Source organism: Leptonychotes weddellii, chromosome 4 (assembly GCF_054177405.1).
Source record: "Leptonychotes weddellii isolate Sample4059 chromosome 4, ASM5417740v2, whole genome shotgun sequence".
Classification (NCBI taxonomy): domain Eukaryota; kingdom Metazoa; phylum Chordata; class Mammalia; order Carnivora; family Phocidae; genus Leptonychotes; species Leptonychotes weddellii.
The window spans coordinates 156,394,935-156,405,275 of NC_138372.1; the positions used below are offsets into that span (position 1 = coordinate 156,394,935).

At 44.6% G+C, this 10,341-nt stretch overlaps 1 long non-coding RNA gene across 1 annotated transcript in view; it reads left to right on the forward strand.

Moving 5' to 3' along the window:
* Positions 1-10,341, forward strand: part of LOC145720976 (uncharacterized) — a 93,943-nt gene that overhangs the window by 24,613 nt on the left and 58,989 nt on the right. The window contains exon 2 of the long non-coding RNA XR_014144376.1: positions 4,505-4,567. This is a non-coding gene — a long non-coding RNA (uncharacterized LOC145720976). The remainder of the gene's footprint in view (positions 1-4,504; positions 4,568-10,341) is intronic.

A 10,341-nucleotide genomic window follows, 5' to 3' on the forward strand; every position in this document is an offset into this window, starting at 1 on the left:
CAGACACTTAACCAACTGAGTCACCCAGGTGCCCTTCTTCCTCCTCCTCCTCCTCCTTTTTTTAAAGATCTATTTACTTATTTTGGAGAGAGAGAGAAAGTGCAGGGGGGAGGCGCAGAGGGAGAGAGAGAATCTTAAGCAGACTCCCCCATTGAGCACAGAGCCTGAGGTGGGGCTTGATCTCATGACCTGAGCTGAAATCAAGAGTCGGCCGATTGAGCCACCCAAACACCCCTTGAATATCCTTCTAATGCCAACAGTTGGGGGGACGGCTGATTGTTCTTCTCACTCCCTCTATTGGGTCTAGTGGCATCCATGTAGTTTGACACTGCTGGATTGATGTGTGATTTTCTATCTCTAATGCATGAGAAATTGTAACCCCCGACTGTCCAACAAATGTCTCCAGTAGGCTCTTCCTATTATCCTCACAGCTTTCAAAATTTTATTTATGCTGACTCCATTCCACCTTCAGGATCCACAGGGGCTCCTGGCAGGGACACTCCCCACCATTTTCCACCTCTTACCCTGTTGCTTGCTTGAGAGTTGCCATCTCTGTAAGGATATGGAAGGATTTTGTGGTGTGCGTGTGTGTGCGTGTGTAGATGCACACACACGTGTGTATAAAACTGTACTCTGGCTGCTGCAAAAAATTATCACCCAAACAGTAGAGTTTTAAGATTGATCCATTCTCTGTGTCTCTGAGTCAAGGAGCAGGTGTGTGGAAGAAATGAACTCTCTTCTCACTGACTTAGAGAGAATTGGATCTCTTGTCCACAAGGTAAAGCATGAATAGGTCAATCAGTATTTCTCTCAAGCCAACTGCATCTGCTTCTGATATCAGATTGATTCTGGTATTAGGTTGTAAGCAATCCTCGTTTTCTGAGATGTGGTAAATGTTCACCATTCCTTGTAAATAATTTTTGGTGAGTGAGAAAGGCTATAAGACACTGTTTCGTATTAGCTTCACACATTGTTCTTGAGGTTCAGTCCTCAGAACCTACCAGAGATTCAGGAGCCCCTGAGATAGAGGCTTCCCTATCACCTCTTTACTTTCTTCTACACCTGAATAATCAGAATGTAGAAAAAAGAGTGGGCAAAGACAAACATGGTTGATTGGCAACCCCCATCCCCAGGAAAGCTTGCCTATGTCCCCAAGGCTTTGAGTAAGGAAGTAGAGAGTATCTTGTGTTTTCCATTCCAATGGGCAGGCCAGCACAGGCCATGGAGTCTCAGACATGAGTTGGAGGTTGGGGAGCCTGATATTTAAACTCCTCATAACACCTAGTGCATTGTCAGTTGCGCAAAAGCATTGCACAATATTGGTAGTAATAATAGCAATCAGAAACCTGCCATTCCACCTGGGAGATGTGCACATTATTCCTATTGTCATCTCCAGAATTCTCTTCCACACATGTGCCTGAAGGGGGACTTTCTCTCCTTGTGGCTCCCAGAGCAGATCGTTATACAATGGCTGCTGGGGGTGGTAACCGATGACGGCACTGAGGCTCGCAATTGCTATGGATGTGCCCTCAGACATGCTTGCTAAGAACAGTACTGAGGATGACCTTTTCTGAAATCAGGAGAGCCACCAGCACGTATTAATTGATTCATCCCAACACAAAATTATTGGACGCCTCCTACACGCCTACTGTATTCCCTGCTCCTGGAATGCATTTGGAGAGATACCCAAAGATCTCATTTTTACCCTCTCTTCTACTTGAAAAGCACTCCCTCTCCCACTTAGAGCAGATAACTAATTAGACAACAATAAGAAGTAAAACGCAGGAGAGAAGGGTAAAAGGTCATTCCAGAAAGTGTTATCAAAATGTGTATTCTCCCTAGAGAGAATGTTCCAGTCCTGTGATTAGTTTGTCAGATAAGCTGGTTGGGGTCTGAGAGGGGGGCACCTTGGACAGGAAAACAGAGCTGTGCCGAACCTGGGATGGGGGTGGTGAATTATGGCGGTGCTTTTCTTGGGACAGTGCTTCTGAGAGGTTGGGGGTTTGCTTGATGGGGAGCTGGTCAGACTTGGTGTTAACCACTGAAAGGGCAGAGGGAACTTGTTAGCTTCCCAGATGTGCCTGAGGTTGTCCGAGAACCCTTGACGCAAGTTTCCCTCCTGTCAGTGCATCAGGCAAGGTGCTCAGATGTTCTCATTTAGGAGGAACAGATCTTTCTCACTTGACATGTTCCCACAAGCTTTCTTCCTGTGGCCTCCCTAGGCTCTATCTCCCTTCCACTCCCCCCTCCTCCCTCACTACCTCCCCATCTCATGTTCCCCTCTTGCTCAGTGCAGTTAAGTTTGTTTGCAAAACCACTATCCTGTTATTGCTTCTATTATCATGTCTCATGAGGAACTTTTCTGGACTTCACTGGTTTAGCCACCAGAGTCCAACCTGTCCCCTTTCTTTCCTTGGGGCAAGGAGACAGCAGAGAGCCTCACATGCTGAGAGTGGGGCATGGTTTCTCGAGGTAAGTTTTCTTAGGAAACTGTGAGTCAGTAATCCACAATGACCACTTTTCTAATATGTGTAAAGGTGCAGAGTTATTTATTCTCAACTGTAAGATAAAGGGAGAAAAGCAGTCTTTGATCAGACCTAGAGCTGCAACTTCAGCCAAGAGTTGCCAACTTGCTAGTTAGGTACCTATGAGCACTTTTCATTTGGTGTGTGGTTAATCCTCAGGATAGTCCTTTGAGGCAGGTTTCATTAAGCCAAGATTGTAGTGTAAGTATGTCCCAAATAGTCATAAGACATACTTATGCTAAAATATTTTCTTGTTATCTGAAATTCAAATTTAAGTATGTATCCTGTATTTTTTATTGCTTTTTTTTTTTTTTTTGGTTTTTAATGTATCCTGTATTTTTTATTTGTGAAAGCTGGCAACCCTCCATTATATACTACAGATAGGTTATGGGACTTGCTCAGGGTGCTTGATAAGTGTTAACTTCATTCTCCTATCCTTCCCCATCTCCACCATTTCAAGCAGTTGAAAGAGAGAGAGGAGGGAAGGAAGGAAGGAAGGAAGGAAGGAAGGAAGGAAGGAAGGAAGGAAGGAAGGAAGGAAGAAAGAAAAGAAAAGAAGGAAGGAAGGAAGAAAGAAAGAAAGAAAGAAAGAAAGAAAGAAAGAAAGAAAGAAAGAAAGAAAGAAAAAGGAAGGAAAGAAAGAAAGAGAGAGAAAGAAAAAAATATTTAAAGTGAATGAATATGCTCTGGCCTGCTGACCATTTGTCATTTCATTAGACATTTTCACTTATTGTCAGGAGCTCCCTGGCAGCACTAAATTCAGTAGAGGACACAGTGATGATCTGATACTTTGACTGAATCCCGCCGAGTTTTGACCTTTCTGAAAGGGACATAGCAAAGCAGAGAGCCCAGAGGCCTTGGCATCCAAGGCCGTGAATACCCACCCTGGCTCTGGCACCAACTCAGTCTCTGAACCAGGCCACCTCTGTTAATTCTTTTGTAAATTTTAGTTTCTCTATTGAAAAATTTGAGAATGGGACTACTGACCTTCACTCTTTCTGACACGTTATGCAGCGCATGGTACAGCACCGAATACCAGACAGCCTGGGTTCAAATCCCAGCTCTGCCACTTACCAGCTGTGTGACCTGGGACAAGCAGCCTGGTCTCACTGTGCCTCCGTTTCCTCATCTATAAATTGGAGATAATGCTAGTGCAAAATAGAATGAAGGCTGCATGGTTACTGATTAATTCTTCCATTCACACAAACTCTTAATTGACAACCTAGTCGGCTCCTCGTATAAACAGCTCTGATCAGGGGCTGTGAATGAATGCTTCTGTTCTAGAAGTAATTAGGGATAGTTGCCGAAAACCGGATCTATGCCCTGAAGAACCAGCGATCCCATAGGAGGAGACCAGATGTACCAGGTGAAACAACAAGACAATAAAACCCAGGGTGGGATGATTCAGTGCCGATTCAGGCCTGATGCTAAGGAGGTATGAGGAGCAACAATCATGTCTTGTGCTCTTCTACCCACTGCGGTTTACCAAGGGCATTCACAGGCATTTGAGGTGAGGGAAAGAGTGGCCAGATGCAGAGGGATGGGCGTGGGAACCTTCTTGGAGGAGGAGGTTCTTGAAGAAGCAATAGATTCACGTGGGAAGATGGCACCTCTGGTGCACAAATCCAAAGTGCAAAGGCAGGGGAGGTGGTGACACGCCGGAGGACAGCAGAGGAGCTGAGGTGGAGCCACCAGGAGACTGAGGCTGGGACCTTTGCACTTGCTGTTCCCTCTGTTGGAATGCTTTTCTCTCAGGCTCTCGTGAGCTGGCTCCGCGATGCTCAGGACTCGGCTCAGATATTATCTCATCAAGCATACCTTCTCTGACCATTGAAAGTAGCTTTCACTTCCTTACCTGTCTCTCTAGGTCACATCACCTTATTTTATTTATTTTATTGTACTTTTTGTTGTATCAGGTTACTCTATTTGTGATGTTTCATTATTTATTCTCTCCCTTAGCAGAACAAAAGCCTCATGAGAACAAGAACCTTGGGCCCATAGCAGGTGCTCCATAAGGATTTGTTGGAGGACTATATGAGCAGGTAGGTAGAGGCCCCAGAGTGCTAGCTAGCCTCAGGAATTAGGATTTTATAGAAAATGATGAGGTTCAATAAAACCTGTAACAGTATTCTGTATGTCCCAGAAGGACCCTTTTGTGACAAGAGTGGTCCTTTTCTTTCCTCTTTGCTTAAAATGAGTCCAGGAGGTGATGGGAGTTTCCGGGAGTGTCCATGGGTTTCCGAGCTTCCTCATCCTGTGTTAAGCCGTGGGGCTCACCTGGCTTCACATTAAAGTCCCTGCCCAATTTCCAGGTTGCACCCTGGTCTAAGTCCAATAAAATCCAAATCTTCGGGAGTGGAGTCCAGGCATCGGTATTCTGTAAGCTTGCCAGACTCCATTGTGCTGCCAAGGGTGGGAACCACTGTGCTAGACGCTCTTCCTGTCTCCTCTGGACTTCAGACATGATTAACTGGCCTATCTGATTCCTAGGAAGAATAAAGTAGAAATCAGTGACTTTTCTCCTTCACAGACACCCTGGCCCAAGGTGAAGTGCATCTAGTTCTTGGGTGCATTTCTATATTTGATGACCTGTTTGGAATTAGCCAGACCTTTCCCTCCACTGAGGTGGACCTGTTCTGGCCAGGTCTCCATGCCATCATGACGAAACATTATTTTGGGGCTGGTTGCTGGCAGCCCTGAGCTGGCCTCTGTTCTGCTGGCTCAGGCCCAGCCTCCACTTTCACTGCCCTTGTGGCTGTCACGTTGCCCATGTCCTCAACCATCCTGTGGACCTACAGTGACTTAACGTGGTTGGTATTATTTACATGTCACACCGAAGTTGCCAAGCTGACGTCACCAGCAAATCTTATGCTCCTGCTGCCCAGCTGGCCCAGGTCAGGGGCCTGTAGAAGGCAGATGACCTGAGGTCTTCTCCTTGGAAAGGGGCTGCTGAAACTCCTTTACTCTTGGAACTTGCATTTGCGACCTATTTTGCTGAGTGTCATCCCTTCCCCCCATCCTCTGTATGCCAATATCTATGATAATCTTCGTGGGCTGCATATGCAATGCAACCTCTGATGAAATCAAACATCTGGGCAATTATCTCTGGACCGGTCTCTAATTGGACTAACTGGAAGAGAATTACTAGAGAGACTTGCTGCTCCCATCTGGGCTCTCAATGCCAAACAAAAGAAGCAACCAAGTAGTAATTAGGCGCTGGATGCCCCGGGCAGTTCAAGACCTGTTTTGCTCATTAGCCACATCTCTATTGCCCTCTTTTCCCTCTCACCTTCAACATGTGCTTCCTAATGTGATTTAATTTTCATGAATTACGTCCATGGGTCTTGTTTTGGAAACTATGAGTAACTGCTGTAAACACAGCATTGCATCTCCCTACCTTTGAGTACCCTATTTATAGTGCTCGTGGTGGCTTACCAATTAACTAGGCCTTCATCTAACAAACATGTTGAATGGGTCCTTTGTAAACAAATCTTTAATCGAGTGCCTACAATGTGTCAACCATTGTTCTGGTCACTAGGGATATAGGTGGAAGACAGATAATAGATATGAAGAACAAATAAATCAGTAAGTAGAGATGAGATGATTTGAGATAATGATATGCGCTATAAAGGTGGCACCATGATTGAGAATGGGGTGGAGGGAAAGACTATTTCATATCTAGCCCTCAGGGCATGCAAAGTGGTTGGAGGTGTAGAGAATTGCTCTGTGTGTTGGGCTGGAGGATTGGGTAATATGTGGTCCCTGGTCTCAGAGCTCCTGGTCTAGTTGGGGATATGGTAAAGAGAATGAAGAAGAAGAATGTAGTAAGTGCTCTGATGGAACTGTGTGAAAGGGAGAGCACAGAGAGAATGGCTAACTGCCCAGGGGAGGGGCAGGCAGGTCGAGGTGTGATGCCTGAGCTATAACTGAAAGAGAAAGTGGAAGTCAAGGCCTAAGGGTGGCTGGACGAGGGGAGGAAGGAAACTGTGTTGGGTGTTCATGTATTCAACCACTTTTACTGAGCATCTACTATGTGTCAGGTGTTGCTCTAGGTGCTGGGGTTACATGGTGAGCAATAGAGAAACAGTCCCTGAACTCCTAGAATTTATCTTCTAATGGTGGAGGTGGTGGGGTAGACAATGAATAGATAAAGAAAGGAGATACTTTCAGATGGTGACAACTGCTATGCCAATGCTACAGGATAATGTTAAAGGGAGAGTTTGGGTGTGTTCTGAGGACTGTGTTGGGGATGGGGCTTGATCGGTTGGCCAGCATAAGCCTTTGGAGGGGGTGACATGTGTGATGACATTGGATCATGGGGCAGTCTGGAAGAAGGTTCTAGGCAGAGGGAACTACAGTGCAGAAGCCTTGAGGCTGGAATAAGCGTGACAAGTTTGAGGAACAGAAAAAAGCCCAGCATGGTCAGTGCCTGGTAAGTGGGGAGGGGTGTGTGTGCGAGAAGGACTCAGAGGTGAAGCAGCTGCGGAAGGAGGAACCCGGTTCTGAAGCTATATTGTAGGGGTCCAGGCCAGAGAGGATGGAGGTTTGACCTGGATCGACAGCTGTGGGGGTGGTGAATCATGGAAAATCCAGGATGTTTGGAGGAAGAGAGCTAACAGGACTTCTGATACATGGTCTTTGAGGATTGAGGGATAGAAGGAATCAAAGATGACTGTGGCCTGACCAGCTGTCTTACTGGGGGTGGTTACTGAGGGAAGACCAAGAAAGGAATTGGTTTTTCTTTGGATGCATTTAATATGAGATGCTAATTAGATATCCCAGTGGAGGGGAAGCAGCCCTGATAAAGGCTTGCGGTCTGAGGGGAAAACCCTTCGCCTGGGGACCATGTGGGAGAGAGCTGCAGTTAGGGAAGAGGTAGTGCAGGCTGTGGGGTGGGAAATAGTCTGGAGGAGGATGTGACCAGAGGTTGGGGGGGGGGTCTGTCGTGTTAGTCCAGGTGGGAAGGTGTGGGAGGCATGAATCCATTTGGCATCCGCACCTTGGATTTGCCTCATCGTGCAAGAGACTGCTTCGTGATTCCATTTCAGGGTTGGCTACCCCAGCACAGATGGGGTGACTTGGTTAGACAACCAAACAGCCGGAGTGTAGGGAGCTCTTGGCATGGGTCCATCTTTGTGCTAAGTGCTTCTGATACTTTATTTCATTTAATCTGCACCAAGATCTCATGAGGTAGACATGGCTCCTTCACCTATTTGTAAATATAGTTATTGTTTTTGTTGTTTTTGGTAAGCTCAAAATGACTGCGTAAGTGACCTCTAAAAACATCTCTTGTTAGCAGGCAGAATTGCCCTGATTGTCCTGGAGATGGTGTTGTTCTCATGTATGAAGGCACTTTTGCTTTTGGTCCTTAAGTAGGGGAGCTTCTGAACTCTCACCACCCCCATTTTACAGGTGAAGAAGCTGGGTCTCAGGAGAGCAAAGCGGCTTCCCAAAGGGACACAGCCTGTGAGTGGAGCTGCCTTAAGCCTCTCCCTGGTCTTTCCTTCTCCTATTAATTACCGTGCAGGGGGTTAGGAATTGGGATTTGTGGGAGGTGATGGCAGTGTCTTGGAGGTCTTTGACCAGGAAAAAAGCCTGTATGATCATCATAGACAAATCAGTGTTTCAGAAGGAAGAAAAGATGTGTATACAAGTGAAAACCCTCTCATTTGACACACTAGGGAAGGGCAATTGGTCATTTATGTTTAAGCTAAAAGCAGAGAATTGTTACAATAAAACATATCTAACTTAATTTTATTTTTCATATAAAGCATTCAAATGTACACTGATTTACTGAGAACTTTTCTTTGCAAATGAGCCACTCATTCTTTTCATTTTAAATGCCATACACCTTTATCTAGTCTTTCCAAAGCATTCCATTTAGTGTTTATAGAAACAAAAAGTCCTTCTTTTTGCAATTATAGTTTATCAGCTTCTTTACTGTCTAATTAAATTATGTAATTAGAATAGCAAGAGCAATAGATATAAACAGACTTGGGAACAAATACAAGGCACTCTTGCAAAATGCATGATCCACCAGAAGACAGAGGACTTCCTACCTAGTCCCGCATGAGCCACCAGACTTCAGAGTCTCTAGGACATCCACCAATAGACTCCATAGAGAGCACGGGTCATGTTGGTTAATCTCACAAATGGGTTAAGTGAGATTCAGTTCAAAGAGCTGCTACTGAAAGAAATACATATACAGTGCATATCTGTGTGAATGAAATACTTTTATGGAAATTATTTTGCTTTTCTGATTCTTTTTTTCTTCTGGTTCAACCTATTCCAAAGACTGGTTCTAATTTGAACTGGTCCAGTAGGATTTTAAAAACAATAACTTTGCTTTTGTTTTCAGTGCAATAAAAAAAAAATCAATATTTGGATTGAATTCAGAGTTCAGCCAATTAGTGTGTCCATTTTGGTTTCTGAGTCATATTATCCTGGCCCATATTACTCACAGTGAGGAATGATTCAAAACCAGTGCTTTTTGTCATCTAGCTCAGAATCTAAAAATGCCTCAGGCCTCTTTTGCCCTAAGACACCCTTGTTCTAAGCAATCCTGAAGTGACACTTATTGGGGGCCCAAAATCATTTCCAGGAAGAGACTGGCATAAGAACCCACTGTCTCTTGATTCTGACACTGAAGACGGTCTTGCTTTCCCTTTCCCCTGTGTGGTATCAATATTGGTTGAACACCTTTTGAACTCATTGAAGGTTGGTTACCTTAGGAACAGAAGATGTCAGTGTTTCTGGCTTAGTCACAAAAGAGCCATGGAGCATCCTCTTCAAAACCTAAGGACAATTCCTTGGGTACCTGGTATTGGAGGAGGTCAGAGGACCACTCAGCCATGGCCTGTCCTTTCTCCCCAGACCTGGGCACAAACTCGGCCATTCAGAATGGAAATACAACCAGTAGAACATGCAGGGAACTGTGTGGTTTGCTTTGATTCTTCCCATGGATCCTTTCTCTAGGAGCTCCCCTCCCCCTATCTTGCCTCCTTATGCTGTTTTTAAGATGTCAAAATTCCCCTTCCAGCATGAACCACATGGTACTGGATGAAAGTTGATATGGTATGAACTCGTGTCTAACTTAATATAGATACAGATGGATCTATGTCTGTGTCTACATCTACACTGATGTCATCTATCTACATGTATGTATAAATATAGATATGTGTGTATATACAGCTTAATATACACACATATATTTCCTAGCTCTGCCACACTGAGTGGATCTAGAAGCAAAATGACACCCCAGTAGCAATGAACACACCTAGTACTCAGATCTTGGTTTCTAATACCATTCTCCCACAAAAGGAACCAGAGCTCCTTGGAGAAATGGCGGATTCTAGGGCTAGGGAAGGAACTATGCAAGATGAACCTGGAACATCTAGTAGTGCCAGAAATTAAAGAAGTACTCAAAAAGCAAAGTGAGGGGGTCTGTCAATGGGACACAGGAACCAACTGAAAGAATTCCCCATAGAAAAAGCTGGAACAACTTGAGCAACAAAATAAGTAATATAGTATTGGGTTTGTACCCAAAGTACAAAATAAATATTCCTAACTCTATACTGATATAAATAAATTATTAAATAAATAAATAGGGAGAACAGACAAACCTCCTGAACAGAAGGTCCCAAATAACTTATGTAGATACTCCCCTACTCAAGGAGATGGAGTGTAATTTCCTACCCATTAAGTGTGGGCCATGCACAGTGACTTTCTTTTAATAACCCCAGTGAAGATACCTGAAAAACTACCCAAGCTAGATGGTCAGTGTCAACATCAACAGTGATAAGTCATGTTGATAGCA